This window comes from Antedon mediterranea, chromosome 1 (assembly GCF_964355755.1).
Source record: "Antedon mediterranea chromosome 1, ecAntMedi1.1, whole genome shotgun sequence".
NCBI classification, from domain to species: Eukaryota; Metazoa; Echinodermata; class Crinoidea; order Comatulida; family Antedonidae; genus Antedon; species Antedon mediterranea.
In genome coordinates this window covers 41059160-41071791 of record NC_092670.1, presented here as the reverse complement: position 1 = coordinate 41071791, position 12632 = coordinate 41059160, and the positions used below count along the sequence as shown (strand labels likewise).

Sequence of the window (12632 nt, the reverse complement as noted above, 5' to 3'; positions counted from 1 at the left end):
AGTCATTCAGTATGTTTAACCAGGAATCATAGAAACGTGACATCAACGTATCCAACCGGCCGGTTAGCTCAGTCGGCAGAGCGTCGTGCTAATAACGCGAATGTCATGGGTTCGAGCCCCATATCGGCCAATACTGTATTTTTGTCGTCTTTTTAGTCATACAGTATGTTTAACCAGTAATCATAGAAATGTGACATCTATGTATCCAACCGGCCGGTTAGCTCAGTCGGCAGAGCGTCGTGCTAATAACGCGAATGTCATGGGTTCGAGCCCCATATCGGCCAGTACTGTACTTTTGTCGTCTTTTTAGTCATACAGTACGTTTAACCAGAAATCATAGAAATGTGACATCTATGTATCCAACCGGCCGGTTAGCTCAGTCGGCAGAGCGTCGTGCTAATAACGCGAATGTCATGGGTTCGAGCCCCATATCGGCCAATACTGTATTTTTTTTTCGTTTTTTTAGTCATACAGTATGTTTAACTAGGAATCATAGAAATGTGACATCTAGTATCCAACCGGCCGGTTAGATCAGTCGGCAGAGCGTCGTGCTAATAACGCGAATGTCATGGGTTCGAGCCCCATATCGGCCAGTACTATACTTTTGTCGTCTTTTTTAGTCATACAGTATGTTTAACCAGGAATCATAGAAACGTGACATCTATGTATCCAACCGGCCGGTTAGCTCAGTCGGCAGAGCGTCGTGCTAATAACGCGAATGTCATGGGTTCGAGCCCCATATCGGCCAGTACTGTACTTTTGTCGTCTTTTTAGTCATACAGTATGTTTAACCAGGAATCATAGAAACGTGACATCTATGTATCCAACCGACCGGTTATTTCAGTCGCCAGAGCGTCGTGCTAATAACGCGAATGTCATGGGTTCGAGCCCCATATCGGCCAATACTGTATTTTTGTCGTCTTTTTAGTCATACAGTATTTTTAACCAGGAATCATAGAAATGTGACATCTATGTATCCAACCGACCGGTTAGCTCAGTCGGCAGAGCGTCGTGCTAATAACGCGAATGTCATGGGTTCGAGCCCCATATCGGCCAATACTGTATTTTTGTCGTCTTTTTAGTCATACAGTATGTTTAACCTGGAATAATAGAAATGTGACATCTATGTATCCAACCGGCAGGTTAGCTCAGTCGGCAGAGCGTCGTGCTAATAACGAGAATGTCATGGGTTCGAGCCCCATATCGGCCAATACTGTATTTTTTAGTCATACAGTATGTTTAACCAGGAATCATAGAAATGTGACATCTATGTATCCAACCGGCCGGTTAGCTCAGTCGGCAGAGCGTCGTGCTAATAACGCGAATGTCATGGGTTCGAGCCCCATATCGGCCAGTACTGTATTTTTGTCGTCTTTTTAGTCATACAGTATGTTTAACCAGAAATCATAGAAATGTGACATCTAGTATCCAACCGGCCGGTTATTTCAGTCGGCAGAGCGTCGTGCTAATAACGCGAATGTCATGGGTTCGAGCCCCATATCGGCCAGTACTGTATTTTTTTTCGTCTTTAGTCATACAGTATGTTTTACTAGGAATCATAGAAATGTGAAACCTATATATCCAACCGGAGAGCGTCGTGCTAATAACGCGAATGTCATGGGTTCGAGCCCCATATCGGCCAGAACTGTACTTTTTTTCGTCTTTTTAGTCATACAGTAGGCCTACGTTTAACCAGAAATCATAGAAATGTGAAATCTAGTATCCAACCGGCCGGTTGTTTAAGTCGGCAGAGCGTCGTGCTAATAACGCGAATGTCATCGGTTCGAGCCCCATATCGGCCAGTACTGTATTTTTTTTCGTCTTTTTAGTCATACAGTATGTATAACCAGGAATAATAGAAATGTGAAATCTATGTATCCAACCGGCCGGTTAGCTCAGTCGGCAGAGCGTCGTGCTAATAACGCGAATGTCATGGGTTCGAGCCCCATATCGGCCGGTACTGTATTTTTGTCGTCTTTTTAGTCATACAGTATGTTTAACAAGGAATAATAGAAATGTGACATCTATCCGGCCGGTTAGCTCAGTCGGCAGAGCGTCGTGCTAATAACGCGAATGTCATGGGTTTGAGCCCCATATCGGCCAGTACTGTACATTTGTCGTCTTTTTAGTCATACAGTATGTTTACCAGGAATCATAGAAATGTGACATCTATGTATCCAACCGGCCGGTTAGCTCAGTCGGCAGAGCGTCGTGCTAATAACGCGAATGTCATGGGTTCGAGCCCCATATCGGCCAGTACTGTACCTTTGTCGTCTTTTTAGTCATACAGTATGTTTAACCAGGAATCATAGAAATGTGACATCTATGTATCCAACCGACCGGTTAGCTCAGTCGGCAAAACGTCGTGTTAATAACGCGAATGTCATGGGTTCGAACCCCATATTGGCCAGTACTGTATTTTTTTCGTCTTTTTAGTCATACAGTATGTTTAACCAGGAATCATAGAAATGTGACATCTATGTATCCAACCGGCCGGTTAGCTCAGTCGGCAGAGCGTCGTGCTAATAACGCGAATGTCATGGGTTCGAGCCCCATATCGGCCAGTACTGTATTTTTGTCGTTTTTTTAGTCATACAGTATGTTTAACCAGGAATCATAGAAATGTGACATCTATGTATCCAACCAGCAGGTTATTTCAGTCGGCAGAGCGTCGTGCTAATAACGCGAATGTCATGGGTTCGAGCCCCATATCGGCCAGTACTGTATTTTTTTTTCGTCTTTTTAGTCATACAGTATGTTTAACCAGGAATCATAGAAATGTGACATCTATGTATCCAACCGGCCGGTTAGCTCAGTCGGCAGAGCGTCGTGCTAATAACACGAATGTCATGGGTTCGAGCCCCATATTGGCCAGTGCTGTATTTTTGTCGTCTTTTTAGTCATACAGTATGTTTAACCAGGAATCATAGAAATGTGACATCTATGTAACCAACCGGCCGGTTAGCTCAGTCGGCAGAGCGTCGTGCTAATAACGCGAATGTCATGGGTTCGAGCCCCATATCGGCCAATACTGTATTTTTTAGTCATACAGTATGTTTAACCAGGAATCATAGAAATGTGACATCTATGTATCCAACCGGCCGGTTAGCTCAGTCGGCAGAGCGTCGTGCTAATAACGCGAATGTCATGGGTTCGAGCCCCATATCGGCCAGTACTGTATTTTTGTCGTCTTTTTAGTCATACAGTATGTTTAACCAGAAATCATAGAAATGTGACATCTAGTATCCAACCGGCCGGTTATTTCAGTCGGCAGAGCGTCGTGCTAATAACGCGAATGTCATGGGTTCGAGCCCCATATCGGCCAGTACTGTATTTTTTTTCGTCTTTAGTCATACAGTATGTTTTACTAGGAATCATAGAAATGTGAAACCTATATATCCAACCGGAGAGCGTCGTGCTAATAACGCGAATGTCATGGGTTCGAGCCCCATATCGGCCAGAACTGTACTTTTTTTCGTCTTTTTAGTCATACAGTAGGCCTACGTTTAACCAGAAATCATAGAAATGTGACATCTAGTATCCAACCGGCCGGTTGTTTCAGTCGGCAGAGCGTCGTGCGAATAACGCGAATGTCATCGGTTCGAGCCCCATATCGGCCAGTACTGTATTTTTTTTCGTCTTTTTAGTCATACAGTATGTATAACCAGGAATAATAGAAATGTGAAATCTATGTATCCAACCGGCCGGTTAGCTCAGTCGGCAGAGCGTCGTGCTAATAACGCGAATGTCATGGGTTCGAGCCCCATATCGGCCGGTACTGTATTTTTGTCGTCTTTTTAGTCATACAGTATGTTTAAGCAGGAATAATAGAAATGTGACATCTATCCGGCCAGTTAGCTCAGTCGGCAGAGCGTCGTGCTAATAACGCGAATGTCATGGGTTCGAGTCCCATATCGGCCAGTACTATACATTTGTCGTCTTTTTAGTCATACAGTATGTTTAACCAGGAATCATAGAAATGTGACATCTATGTATCCAACCGGCAGGTTATTTCAGTCGGCAGAGCGTCGTGCTAATAACGCGAATGTCATGGGTTCGAGCCCCATATCGGCCAGTACTGTATTTTTTTTCGTCTTTTTAGTCATACAGTATGTTTAACCAGGAATCATAGAAATGTGACATCTATGTATCCAACCGGCCGGTTAGCTCAGTCGGCAGAGCGTCGTGCTAATAACGCGAATGTCATGGGTTCGAGCCCCATATCGGCCAGTACTGTATTTTTGTCGTCTTTTTAGTCATACAGTATATGTTTAACCAGGAATCATAGAAATGTGACATCTATGTAACCAACCGGCCGGTTAGCTCAGTCGGCAGAGCGTCGTGCTAATAACGCGAATGTCATGGGTTCGAGCCCCACAGCGGCCAGTACTGTATTTTTAGTCATAGTACGTTTAACCAGAAATCATAGACATGTGACCTTTAGTATCCAACCGGCCGGTCAGCTCAGTCGGCAGAGCGTCGTGCTAATAACGCGAATGTCATCGGTTCGAGCCCCATATCGGCCAGTACTGTATTTTTTTTCGTCTTTTTAGTCATACAGTATGTATAACCAGGAATAATAGAAATGTGAAATCTATGTATCCAACCGGCCGGTTAGCTCAGTCGGCAGAGCGTCGTGCTAATAACGCGAATGTCATGGGTTCGAGTCCCATATCGGCCAGTACTATACATTTGTCGTCTTTTTAGTCATACAGTATGTTTAACCAGGAATCATAGAAATGTGACATCTATGTATCCAACCGGCAGGTTATTTCAGTCGGCAGAGCGTCGTGCTAATAACGCGAATGTCATGGGTTCGAGCCCCATATCGGCCAGTACTGTATTTTTTTTCGTCTTTTTAGTCATACAGTATGTTTAACCAGGAATCATAGAAATGTGACATCTATGTATCCAACCGGCCGGTTAGCTCAGTCGGCAGAGCGTCGTGCTAATAACGCGAATGTCATGGGTTCGAGCCCCATATCGGCCAGTACTGTATTTTTGTCGTCTTTTTAGTCATACAGTATATGTTTAACCAGGAATCATAGAAATGTGACATCTATGTAACCAACCGGCCGGTTAGCTCAGTCGGCAGAGCGTCGTGCTAATAACGCGAATGTCATGGGTTCGAGCCCCACAGCGGCCAGTACTGTATTTTTAGTCATAGTACGTTTAACCAGAAATCATAGACATGTGACCTTTAGTATCCAACCGGCCGGTCAGCTCAGTCGGCAGAGCGTCGTGCTAATAACGCGAATGTCATGGGTTCGAGCCCCATATCGGCCAGTAATGTATTTCTGTCGTCTTTTTAGTCATACAGTATGTTTAACCAGGAATAATAGAAATGTGACATCTATGTATCCAACCGGCCGGTTAGCTCAGTCGGCAGAGCGTCGTGCTAATAACGCGAATGTCATGGGTTCGAGCCCCATAATGGCAAGTACTGTATTTTTGTCGTCTTTTTAGTCATACAGTATGTTTAACCAGGAATCATAGAAATGTGACATCTATGTAACCAACCGGCCGGTTAGCTCAGTCGGCAGAGCGTCGTGCTAATAACGCGAATGTCATGGGTTCGAGCCCCACAGCGGCCAGTACTGTATTTTTAGTCATAGTACGTTTAACCAGAAATCATAGACATGTGACCTTTAGTATCCAACCGGCCGGTCAGCTCAGTCGGCAGAGGGTCGTGCTAATAACGCGAATGTCATGGGTTCGAGCCCCATATCGGCCAGTAATGTATTTCTGTCGTCTTTTTAGTCATACAGTATGTTTAACCAGGAATAATAGAAATGTGACATCTATGTATCCAATCGGCCGGTTAGCTCAGTCGGCAGAGCGTCGTGCTAATAACGCGAATGTCATGGGTTCGAGCCCCATATCGGCCAGTACTGTATTTTTGTCGTCTTTTTAGTCATACAGTATGTTTAACCAGGAATCATAGAAATGTGACATCTATGTATCCAACCGGCCGGTTAGCTCAGTCGGCAGAGCGTCGTGCTAATAACGCGAATGTCATGGGTTCGAGCCCCATATCGGCCAGTACTGTATTTTTGTCGTCTTTTTAGTCATACAGTATTTTTAATCATGAATCATAGAAATGTGACATCTATGTATCCAACCGGCCGGTTAGCTCAGTCGGCAGAGCGTCGTGCTAATAACGCGAATGTCATGGGTTCGAGCCCCATATCGGCCAGTACTATACTTTTTTCGTCTTTTTAGTCATACAGTATGTTTAACTAGGAATCATAGAAATGTGACATGTATGTATCCAACCGGCCGGTTAGCTCAGTCGGCAGAGCGTCGTGCTAATAACGCGAATGTCATGGGTTCGAGCCCCATATCGGCCAGTGCTGTATTTTTTTTCGTCTTTTTAGTCATACAGTATGTTTAACTAGGAATCATAGAAATGTGACATCTATGTATCCAACCGTCCGGTTAGCTCAGTCGGCAGAGCGTTGTGCTAATAAAGCGAATGTCATGGGTTCGAGCCCCCATATCGGCCAGTGCTGTATTTTTTTTCGTCTTTTTAGTCATACAGTATGTTTAACCATGAATCATAGAAATGTGACATCTATGTATCCAGCCGGCCGGTTAGCTCAGTCGACAGAGCGTCGTGCTAATAACGCGAATGTCATGGGTTCGAGCCCCATTATGGCCTATACTGTATTTTTTAGTCATACAGTATGTTTAACCAGGAATCATAGAAATGTGACATCTATGTATCCAACCGGCCGGTTAGCTCAGTCGGCAGAGCGTCGTGCTAATAACGCGAATGTCATGGGTTCGAGCCCCATATCGGCCAGTACTGTATTTTTGTCGTCTTTTTAGTCATACAGTATGTTTAACCAGAAATCATAGAAATCTGACATCTAGTATCCAACCGGCCGGTTATTTCAGTCGGCAGAGCGTCGTGCCAATAACGCGAATGTCATGGGTTCGAGCCCCATATCGGCCAGTACTGTATTTTTTTTTGTCTTTAGTCATACAGTATGTTTTACTAGGAATCATAGAAATATGAAACCTATATATCCAACCGGAGAGCGTCGTGCTAATAACGCGAATGTCATGGGTTCGAGCCCCATATCGGCCAGAACTGTACTTTTTTTCGTCTTTTTGGTCATACAGTATGTTTAACCAGAAATCATAGAAATGTGACATCTAGTATCCAACCGGCCGGTTATTTCAGTCGGCAGAGCGTCGTGCTAATAACGCGAATGTCATGGGTTCGAGCCCCATATCGGCCAGTACTTTATTTTTTTTCGTCTTTTTAGTCATACAGTATGTTTAACCAAGAATAATAGAAATGTGAAATCTATGTATCCAACCGGCCTGTTAGCTCAGTCGGCAGAGCGTCGTGCTAATAACGCGAATGTCATGGGTTCGAGCCCCATATCGGCCAGTACTGTATTTTTGTCGTCTTTTTAGTCATACAGTATGTTTAACCAGGAATAATAGAAATGTGACATCTATCCGGCCGGTTAGCTCAGTCGGCAGAGCGTCGTGCTAATAACGCGAATGTCATGGGTTCGAGCCCCATATCGGCCAGTACTGTACTTTTGTCGTCTTTTTAGTCATACAGTATGTTTAACCAGGAATCATAGAAATGTGACATCTATGTATCCAACCGGCAGGTTATTTCAGTCGCCAGAGCGTCGTGCTAATAACGCGAATGTCATGGGTTCGAGCGCCATATCGGCCAGTACTGTATTTTTTTCGTCTTTTTAGTCATACAGTATGTTTAACCAGGAATCATAGAAATGTGACATCTATGTATCCAACCGGCCGGTTAGCTCAGTCGGCAGAGCGTCGTGCTAATAACGCGAATGTTATGGGTTCGAGCCCCATATCGGCCAGTACTGTATTTTTGTCGTCTTTTTAGTCATACAGTATGTTTAACCAGGAATCATAGAAATGTGACATATCTGTATCCAACCGGCCGGTTAGCTCAGTCGGCAGAGCGTCGTGCTAATAACGCGAATGTCATGGGTTCGAGCCCCATATCGGCCAGTACTGTATTTTTGTCGTCTTTTTAGTCATACAGTATTTTTAACCAGTAATCATAGAAATGTGACATATGTATCCAACCGACCGGTTAGCTCAGTCGGCAGATCGTCGTGCTAATAACGCGAATGTCATGGGTTCGAGGCCCATATCGGCCAGTACTGTCTTTTTAGTCATAGTACGTTTAACCAGAAATCATAGACATGTGACCTCTAGTATCCACCGGCCGGTCAGGCCGGTCAGCTCAGTCGGCAGAGCGTCGTGCTAATAACGCGAATGTCATGGGTTCGAGCCCCATATCGGCCAGTAATGTATTTTTGTCGTCTTTTTAGTCATACAGTATGTTTAACCAGGAATAATAGAAATGTGACATCTATGTATCCAACCGGCCGGTTAGCTCAGTCGGCAGAGCGTCGTGCTAATAACGCGAATGTCATGGGTTCGAGCCCCATATCGGCCAGTACTGTATTTTTGTCGTCTTTTTAGTCATACAGTATGTTTAACCAGGAATCATAGAAATGTGACATCTAGTATCCAACCGGCCGGTTAGCTCAGTCGGCAGAGCGTCGTGCTAATAACGCGAATGTCATGGGTTCGAGCCCCATATCGGCCAGTACTGTATTTTTTTTCGTCTTTTTATTCATACAGTATGTTTAACCAGGAATCATAGAAATGTGACATCTATGTATCCAACCGGCCGGTTAGCTCAGTCGGCAGAGCGTCGTGCTAATAACGCGAATGTCATGGGTTCGAGCCCCATATCGGCCAATACTGTATTTTTGTCGTCTTTTTAGTCATACAGTACCTTTAACCAGAAATCATAGAAATGTGACTTCTAGTATCCAACCGGCAGGTTATTTCAGTCGGCAGAGCGTCGTGCTAATAACGCGAATGTCATGGGTTCGAGCCCCATATCGGCCAGTACTGTATTTTTGTCGTCTTTTTAGTCATACAGTATTTTTAACCAGTAATCAGAAATGTGACATATGTATCCAACCGACCGGTTAGCTCAGTCGGCAGATCGTCGTGCTAATAACGCGAATGTCATGGGTTCGAGCCCCATATCGGCCAGTAATGTATTTTTGTCGTCTTTTTAGTCATACAGTATGTTTAACCAGGAATCATAGAAATGTGACATCTATGTATCCAACCGGCCGGTTAGCTCAGTCGGCAGAGCGTCGTGCTAATAACGCGAAGTCATGGGTTCGAGCCCCCATATCGGCTAGTACTGTACTTTTGTCGTCTTTTTAGTCATACAGTATGTTTAACCAGGAATCATAGAAACGTGACATCTATGTATCCAATCGGCCGGTTAGCTCAGTCGGCAGAGCGTCGTGCTAATAACGCGAATGTCATGGGTTCGAGCCCCATATCGGCCAGTGCTGTATTTCTGTCGTCTTTTTATTCATACAGTATGTTTAACCAGGAATCATAGAAATGTGACATCTATGTATCCAACCGGCCGGTTAGCTCAGTCGGCAGAGCGTCGTGCTAATAACGCGAATGTCATGGGTTCGAGCCCCATATCGGCCAGTACTGTATTTTTTTTCGTCTTTAGTCATACAGTATGTTTTACTAGGAATCATAGAAATGTGAAACCTATATATCCAACCGGAGAGCGTCGTGCTAATAACGCGAATGTCATGGGTTCGAGCCCCATATCGGCCTGAACTGTACTTTTTTTCGTCTTTTTAGTCATACAGTAGGCCTACGTTTAACCAGAAATCATAGAAATGTGACATCTAGTATCCAACCGGCCGGTTGTTTCAGTCGGCAGAGCGTCGTGCTAATAACGCGAATGTCATCGGTTCGAGCCCCATATCGGCCAGTACTGTATTTTTTTTCGTCTTTTTAGTCATACAGTATGTATAACCAGGAATAATAGAAATGTGAAATCTATGTATCCAACCGGCCGGTTAGCTCAGTCGGCAGAGCGTCGTGCTAATAACGCGAATGTCATGGGTTCGAGTCCCATATCGGCCAGTACTATACATTTGTCGTCTTTTTAGTCATACAGTATGTTTAACCAGGAATCATAGAAATGTGACATCTATGTATCCAACCGGCAGGTTATTTCAGTCGGCAGAGCGTCGTGCTAATAACGCGAATGTCATGGGTTCGAGCCCCATATCGGCCAGTACTGTATTTTTTTTCGTCTTTTTAGTCATACAGTATGTTTAACCAGGAATCATAGAAATGTGACATCTATGTATCCAACCGGCCGGTTAGCTCAGTCGGCAGAGCGTCGTGCTAATAACGCGAATGTCATGGGTTCGAGCCCCATATCGGCCAGTACTGTATTTTTGTCGTCTTTTTAGTCATACAGTATATGTTTAACCAGGAATCATAGAAATGTGACATCTATGTAACCAACCGGCCGGTTAGCTCAGTCGGCAGAGCGTCGTGCTAATAACGCGAATGTCATGGGTTCGAGCCCCACAGCGGCCAGTACTGTATTTTTAGTCATAGTACGTTTAACCAGAAATCATAGACATGTGACCTTTAGTATCCAACCGGCCGGTCAGCTCAGTCGGCAGAGCGTCGTGCTAATAACGCGAATGTCATGGGTTCGAGCCCCATATCGGCCAGTAATGTATTTCTGTCGTCTTTTTAGTCATACAGTATGTTTAACCAGGAATAATAGAAATGTGACATCTATGTATCCAACCGGCCGGTTAGCTCAGTCGGCAGAGCGTCGTGCTAATAACGCGAATGTCATGGGTTCGAGCCCCATAATGGCAAGTACTGTATTTTTGTCGTCTTTTTAGTCATACAGTATGTTTAACCAGGAATCATAGAAATGTGACATCTATGTAACCAACCGGCCGGTTAGCTCAGTCGGCAGAGCGTCGTGCTAATAACGCGAATGTCATGGGTTCGAGCCCCACAGCGGCCAGTACTGTATTTTTAGTCATAGTACGTTTAACCAGAAATCATAGACATGTGACCTTTAGTATCCAACCGGCCGGTCAGCTCAGTCGGCAGAGGGTCGTGCTAATAACGCGAATGTCATGGGTTCGAGCCCCATATCGGCCAGTAATGTATTTCTGTCGTCTTTTTAGTCATACAGTATGTTTAACCAGGAATAATAGAAATGTGACATCTATGTATCCAATCGGCCGGTTAGCTCAGTCGGCAGAGCGTCGTGCTAATAACGCGAATGTCATGGGTTCGAGCCCCATATCGGCCAGTACTGTATTTTTGTCGTCTTTTTAGTCATACAGTATGTTTAACCAGGAATCATAGAAATGTGACATCTATGTATCCAACCGGCCGGTTAGCTCAGTCGGCAGAGCGTCGTGCTAATAACGCGAATGTCATGGGTTCGAGCCCCATATCGGCCAGTACTGTATTTTTGTCGTCTTTTTAGTCATACAGTATTTTTAATCATGAATCATAGAAATGTGACATCTATGTATCCAACCGGCCGGTTAGCTCAGTCGGCAGAGCGTCGTGCTAATAACGCGAATGTCATGGGTTCGAGCCCCATATCGGCCAGTACTATACTTTTTTCGTCTTTTTAGTCATACAGTATGTTTAACTAGGAATCATAGAAATGTGACATGTATGTATCCAACCGGCCGGTTAGCTCAGTCGGCAGAGCGTCGTGCTAATAACGCGAATGTCATGGGTTCGAGCCCCATATCGGCCAGTGCTGTATTTTTTTTCGTCTTTTTAGTCATACAGTATGTTTAACTAGGAATCATAGAAATGTGACATCTATGTATCCAACCGTCCGGTTAGCTCAGTCGGCAGAGCGTTGTGCTAATAAAGCGAATGTCATGGGTTCGAGCCCCCATATCGGCCAGTGCTGTATTTTTTTTCGTCTTTTTAGTCATACAGTATGTTTAACCATGAATCATAGAAATGTGACATCTATGTATCCAGCCGGCCGGTTAGCTCAGTCGACAGAGCGTCGTGCTAATAACGCGAATGTCATGGGTTCGAGCCCCATTATGGCCTATACTGTATTTTTTAGTCATACAGTATGTTTAACCAGGAATCATAGAAATGTGACATCTATGTATCCAACCGGCCGGTTAGCTCAGTCGGCAGAGCGTCGTGCTAATAACGCGAATGTCATGGGTTCGAGCCCCATATCGGCCAGTACTGTATTTTTGTCGTCTTTTTAGTCATACAGTATGTTTAACCAGAAATCATAGAAATCTGACATCTAGTATCCAACCGGCCGGTTATTTCAGTCGGCAGAGCGTCGTGCCAATAACGCGAATGTCATGGGTTCGAGCCCCATATCGGCCAGTACTGTATTTTTTTTTGTCTTTAGTCATACAGTATGTTTTACTAGGAATCATAGAAATATGAAACCTATATATCCAACCGGAGAGCGTCGTGCTAATAACGCGAATGTCATGGGTTCGAGCCCCATATCGGCCAGAACTGTACTTTTTTTCGTCTTTTTGGTCATACAGTATGTTTAACCAGAAATCATAGAAATGTGACATCTAGTATCCAACCGGCCGGTTATTTCAGTCGGCAGAGCGTCGTGCTAATAACGCGAATGTCATGGGTTCGAGCCCCATATCGGCCAGTACTTTATTTTTTTTCGTCTTTTTAGTCATACAGTATGTTTAACCAAGAATAATAGAAATGTGAAATCTATGTATCCA

The 12632-nt window shown here is 44.3% G+C and overlaps 54 non-coding genes across 54 annotated transcripts; all 54 read left to right on the top strand.

Moving 5' to 3' along the window:
- The first annotated feature begins 57 nt into the window (after window positions 1–57).
- Window positions 58–130, top strand: Trnai-aau (transfer RNA isoleucine (anticodon AAU)). Its single transcript has one exon. It is a non-coding gene; the product is annotated as a tRNA-Ile (tRNA).
- An 81-nt stretch (window positions 131–211) lies between these two features.
- Window positions 212–284, top strand: Trnai-aau (transfer RNA isoleucine (anticodon AAU)). Its single transcript has one exon. It is a non-coding gene; the product is annotated as a tRNA-Ile (tRNA).
- An 81-nt stretch (window positions 285–365) lies between these two features.
- Window positions 366–438, top strand: Trnai-aau (transfer RNA isoleucine (anticodon AAU)). The gene has a single exon. It is a non-coding gene; the product is annotated as a tRNA-Ile (tRNA).
- Window positions 439–520: 82 nt separating this feature from the next.
- On the top strand, window positions 521–593 carry Trnai-aau (transfer RNA isoleucine (anticodon AAU)). The gene has a single exon. It is a non-coding gene; the product is annotated as a tRNA-Ile (tRNA).
- Window positions 594–675: 82 nt separating this feature from the next.
- Window positions 676–748, top strand: Trnai-aau (transfer RNA isoleucine (anticodon AAU)). Its single transcript has one exon. It is a non-coding gene; the product is annotated as a tRNA-Ile (tRNA).
- Window positions 749–983: 235 nt separating this feature from the next.
- Trnai-aau (transfer RNA isoleucine (anticodon AAU)) lies at window positions 984–1056 on the top strand. The gene has a single exon. It is a non-coding gene; the product is annotated as a tRNA-Ile (tRNA).
- An 81-nt stretch (window positions 1057–1137) lies between these two features.
- Window positions 1138–1210, top strand: Trnai-aau (transfer RNA isoleucine (anticodon AAU)). The gene has a single exon. It is a non-coding gene; the product is annotated as a tRNA-Ile (tRNA).
- Window positions 1211–1281: 71 nt separating this feature from the next.
- Trnai-aau (transfer RNA isoleucine (anticodon AAU)) lies at window positions 1282–1354 on the top strand. The gene has a single exon. It is a non-coding gene; the product is annotated as a tRNA-Ile (tRNA).
- Window positions 1355–1434: 80 nt separating this feature from the next.
- Trnai-aau (transfer RNA isoleucine (anticodon AAU)) lies at window positions 1435–1507 on the top strand. The gene has a single exon. It is a non-coding gene; the product is annotated as a tRNA-Ile (tRNA).
- Window positions 1508–1884: 377 nt separating this feature from the next.
- Trnai-aau (transfer RNA isoleucine (anticodon AAU)) lies at window positions 1885–1957 on the top strand. The gene has a single exon. It is a non-coding gene; the product is annotated as a tRNA-Ile (tRNA).
- Window positions 1958–2030: 73 nt separating this feature from the next.
- Window positions 2031–2103, top strand: Trnai-aau (transfer RNA isoleucine (anticodon AAU)). The gene has a single exon. It is a non-coding gene; the product is annotated as a tRNA-Ile (tRNA).
- Window positions 2104–2183: 80 nt separating this feature from the next.
- On the top strand, window positions 2184–2256 carry Trnai-aau (transfer RNA isoleucine (anticodon AAU)). Its single transcript has one exon. It is a non-coding gene; the product is annotated as a tRNA-Ile (tRNA).
- A 235-nt stretch (window positions 2257–2491) lies between these two features.
- On the top strand, window positions 2492–2564 carry Trnai-aau (transfer RNA isoleucine (anticodon AAU)). The gene has a single exon. It is a non-coding gene; the product is annotated as a tRNA-Ile (tRNA).
- Window positions 2565–2801: 237 nt separating this feature from the next.
- Trnai-aau (transfer RNA isoleucine (anticodon AAU)) lies at window positions 2802–2874 on the top strand. The gene has a single exon. It is a non-coding gene; the product is annotated as a tRNA-Ile (tRNA).
- An 81-nt stretch (window positions 2875–2955) lies between these two features.
- On the top strand, window positions 2956–3028 carry Trnai-aau (transfer RNA isoleucine (anticodon AAU)). The gene has a single exon. It is a non-coding gene; the product is annotated as a tRNA-Ile (tRNA).
- Window positions 3029–3099: 71 nt separating this feature from the next.
- Trnai-aau (transfer RNA isoleucine (anticodon AAU)) lies at window positions 3100–3172 on the top strand. The gene has a single exon. It is a non-coding gene; the product is annotated as a tRNA-Ile (tRNA).
- An 80-nt stretch (window positions 3173–3252) lies between these two features.
- Window positions 3253–3325, top strand: Trnai-aau (transfer RNA isoleucine (anticodon AAU)). The gene has a single exon. It is a non-coding gene; the product is annotated as a tRNA-Ile (tRNA).
- A 377-nt stretch (window positions 3326–3702) lies between these two features.
- On the top strand, window positions 3703–3775 carry Trnai-aau (transfer RNA isoleucine (anticodon AAU)). Its single transcript has one exon. It is a non-coding gene; the product is annotated as a tRNA-Ile (tRNA).
- Window positions 3776–3848: 73 nt separating this feature from the next.
- Trnai-aau (transfer RNA isoleucine (anticodon AAU)) lies at window positions 3849–3921 on the top strand. The gene has a single exon. It is a non-coding gene; the product is annotated as a tRNA-Ile (tRNA).
- Window positions 3922–4157: 236 nt separating this feature from the next.
- On the top strand, window positions 4158–4230 carry Trnai-aau (transfer RNA isoleucine (anticodon AAU)). Its single transcript has one exon. It is a non-coding gene; the product is annotated as a tRNA-Ile (tRNA).
- Window positions 4231–4313: 83 nt separating this feature from the next.
- On the top strand, window positions 4314–4386 carry Trnai-aau (transfer RNA isoleucine (anticodon AAU)). Its single transcript has one exon. It is a non-coding gene; the product is annotated as a tRNA-Ile (tRNA).
- Window positions 4387–4608: 222 nt separating this feature from the next.
- Trnai-aau (transfer RNA isoleucine (anticodon AAU)) lies at window positions 4609–4681 on the top strand. The gene has a single exon. It is a non-coding gene; the product is annotated as a tRNA-Ile (tRNA).
- Window positions 4682–4917: 236 nt separating this feature from the next.
- Trnai-aau (transfer RNA isoleucine (anticodon AAU)) lies at window positions 4918–4990 on the top strand. The gene has a single exon. It is a non-coding gene; the product is annotated as a tRNA-Ile (tRNA).
- Window positions 4991–5073: 83 nt separating this feature from the next.
- On the top strand, window positions 5074–5146 carry Trnai-aau (transfer RNA isoleucine (anticodon AAU)). Its single transcript has one exon. It is a non-coding gene; the product is annotated as a tRNA-Ile (tRNA).
- Window positions 5147–5213: 67 nt separating this feature from the next.
- Window positions 5214–5286, top strand: Trnai-aau (transfer RNA isoleucine (anticodon AAU)). Its single transcript has one exon. It is a non-coding gene; the product is annotated as a tRNA-Ile (tRNA).
- A 235-nt stretch (window positions 5287–5521) lies between these two features.
- Window positions 5522–5594, top strand: Trnai-aau (transfer RNA isoleucine (anticodon AAU)). Its single transcript has one exon. It is a non-coding gene; the product is annotated as a tRNA-Ile (tRNA).
- A 221-nt stretch (window positions 5595–5815) lies between these two features.
- Window positions 5816–5888, top strand: Trnai-aau (transfer RNA isoleucine (anticodon AAU)). Its single transcript has one exon. It is a non-coding gene; the product is annotated as a tRNA-Ile (tRNA).
- Window positions 5889–5969: 81 nt separating this feature from the next.
- Trnai-aau (transfer RNA isoleucine (anticodon AAU)) lies at window positions 5970–6042 on the top strand. Its single transcript has one exon. It is a non-coding gene; the product is annotated as a tRNA-Ile (tRNA).
- An 81-nt stretch (window positions 6043–6123) lies between these two features.
- Window positions 6124–6196, top strand: Trnai-aau (transfer RNA isoleucine (anticodon AAU)). The gene has a single exon. It is a non-coding gene; the product is annotated as a tRNA-Ile (tRNA).
- Window positions 6197–6277: 81 nt separating this feature from the next.
- On the top strand, window positions 6278–6350 carry Trnai-aau (transfer RNA isoleucine (anticodon AAU)). The gene has a single exon. It is a non-coding gene; the product is annotated as a tRNA-Ile (tRNA).
- Window positions 6351–6732: 382 nt separating this feature from the next.
- On the top strand, window positions 6733–6805 carry Trnai-aau (transfer RNA isoleucine (anticodon AAU)). The gene has a single exon. It is a non-coding gene; the product is annotated as a tRNA-Ile (tRNA).
- Window positions 6806–7174: 369 nt separating this feature from the next.
- Trnai-aau (transfer RNA isoleucine (anticodon AAU)) lies at window positions 7175–7247 on the top strand. Its single transcript has one exon. It is a non-coding gene; the product is annotated as a tRNA-Ile (tRNA).
- An 82-nt stretch (window positions 7248–7329) lies between these two features.
- Trnai-aau (transfer RNA isoleucine (anticodon AAU)) lies at window positions 7330–7402 on the top strand. Its single transcript has one exon. It is a non-coding gene; the product is annotated as a tRNA-Ile (tRNA).
- A 73-nt stretch (window positions 7403–7475) lies between these two features.
- On the top strand, window positions 7476–7548 carry Trnai-aau (transfer RNA isoleucine (anticodon AAU)). The gene has a single exon. It is a non-coding gene; the product is annotated as a tRNA-Ile (tRNA).
- Window positions 7549–7783: 235 nt separating this feature from the next.
- On the top strand, window positions 7784–7856 carry Trnai-aau (transfer RNA isoleucine (anticodon AAU)). Its single transcript has one exon. It is a non-coding gene; the product is annotated as a tRNA-Ile (tRNA).
- Window positions 7857–7937: 81 nt separating this feature from the next.
- Window positions 7938–8010, top strand: Trnai-aau (transfer RNA isoleucine (anticodon AAU)). Its single transcript has one exon. It is a non-coding gene; the product is annotated as a tRNA-Ile (tRNA).
- A 227-nt stretch (window positions 8011–8237) lies between these two features.
- Window positions 8238–8310, top strand: Trnai-aau (transfer RNA isoleucine (anticodon AAU)). Its single transcript has one exon. It is a non-coding gene; the product is annotated as a tRNA-Ile (tRNA).
- An 81-nt stretch (window positions 8311–8391) lies between these two features.
- On the top strand, window positions 8392–8464 carry Trnai-aau (transfer RNA isoleucine (anticodon AAU)). The gene has a single exon. It is a non-coding gene; the product is annotated as a tRNA-Ile (tRNA).
- An 80-nt stretch (window positions 8465–8544) lies between these two features.
- Window positions 8545–8617, top strand: Trnai-aau (transfer RNA isoleucine (anticodon AAU)). The gene has a single exon. It is a non-coding gene; the product is annotated as a tRNA-Ile (tRNA).
- An 82-nt stretch (window positions 8618–8699) lies between these two features.
- Trnai-aau (transfer RNA isoleucine (anticodon AAU)) lies at window positions 8700–8772 on the top strand. The gene has a single exon. It is a non-coding gene; the product is annotated as a tRNA-Ile (tRNA).
- Window positions 8773–9156: 384 nt separating this feature from the next.
- On the top strand, window positions 9157–9229 carry Trnai-aau (transfer RNA isoleucine (anticodon AAU)). The gene has a single exon. It is a non-coding gene; the product is annotated as a tRNA-Ile (tRNA).
- An 81-nt stretch (window positions 9230–9310) lies between these two features.
- Trnai-aau (transfer RNA isoleucine (anticodon AAU)) lies at window positions 9311–9383 on the top strand. Its single transcript has one exon. It is a non-coding gene; the product is annotated as a tRNA-Ile (tRNA).
- Window positions 9384–9464: 81 nt separating this feature from the next.
- Window positions 9465–9537, top strand: Trnai-aau (transfer RNA isoleucine (anticodon AAU)). Its single transcript has one exon. It is a non-coding gene; the product is annotated as a tRNA-Ile (tRNA).
- A 377-nt stretch (window positions 9538–9914) lies between these two features.
- On the top strand, window positions 9915–9987 carry Trnai-aau (transfer RNA isoleucine (anticodon AAU)). Its single transcript has one exon. It is a non-coding gene; the product is annotated as a tRNA-Ile (tRNA).
- Window positions 9988–10223: 236 nt separating this feature from the next.
- Trnai-aau (transfer RNA isoleucine (anticodon AAU)) lies at window positions 10224–10296 on the top strand. Its single transcript has one exon. It is a non-coding gene; the product is annotated as a tRNA-Ile (tRNA).
- An 83-nt stretch (window positions 10297–10379) lies between these two features.
- Trnai-aau (transfer RNA isoleucine (anticodon AAU)) lies at window positions 10380–10452 on the top strand. The gene has a single exon. It is a non-coding gene; the product is annotated as a tRNA-Ile (tRNA).
- Window positions 10453–10519: 67 nt separating this feature from the next.
- On the top strand, window positions 10520–10592 carry Trnai-aau (transfer RNA isoleucine (anticodon AAU)). The gene has a single exon. It is a non-coding gene; the product is annotated as a tRNA-Ile (tRNA).
- A 235-nt stretch (window positions 10593–10827) lies between these two features.
- Window positions 10828–10900, top strand: Trnai-aau (transfer RNA isoleucine (anticodon AAU)). The gene has a single exon. It is a non-coding gene; the product is annotated as a tRNA-Ile (tRNA).
- A 221-nt stretch (window positions 10901–11121) lies between these two features.
- On the top strand, window positions 11122–11194 carry Trnai-aau (transfer RNA isoleucine (anticodon AAU)). The gene has a single exon. It is a non-coding gene; the product is annotated as a tRNA-Ile (tRNA).
- Window positions 11195–11275: 81 nt separating this feature from the next.
- Trnai-aau (transfer RNA isoleucine (anticodon AAU)) lies at window positions 11276–11348 on the top strand. Its single transcript has one exon. It is a non-coding gene; the product is annotated as a tRNA-Ile (tRNA).
- Window positions 11349–11429: 81 nt separating this feature from the next.
- Window positions 11430–11502, top strand: Trnai-aau (transfer RNA isoleucine (anticodon AAU)). The gene has a single exon. It is a non-coding gene; the product is annotated as a tRNA-Ile (tRNA).
- Window positions 11503–11583: 81 nt separating this feature from the next.
- Trnai-aau (transfer RNA isoleucine (anticodon AAU)) lies at window positions 11584–11656 on the top strand. The gene has a single exon. It is a non-coding gene; the product is annotated as a tRNA-Ile (tRNA).
- Window positions 11657–12038: 382 nt separating this feature from the next.
- On the top strand, window positions 12039–12111 carry Trnai-aau (transfer RNA isoleucine (anticodon AAU)). Its single transcript has one exon. It is a non-coding gene; the product is annotated as a tRNA-Ile (tRNA).
- Window positions 12112–12480: 369 nt separating this feature from the next.
- On the top strand, window positions 12481–12553 carry Trnai-aau (transfer RNA isoleucine (anticodon AAU)). The gene has a single exon. It is a non-coding gene; the product is annotated as a tRNA-Ile (tRNA).
- Window positions 12554–12632: the final 79 nt, after the last annotated feature.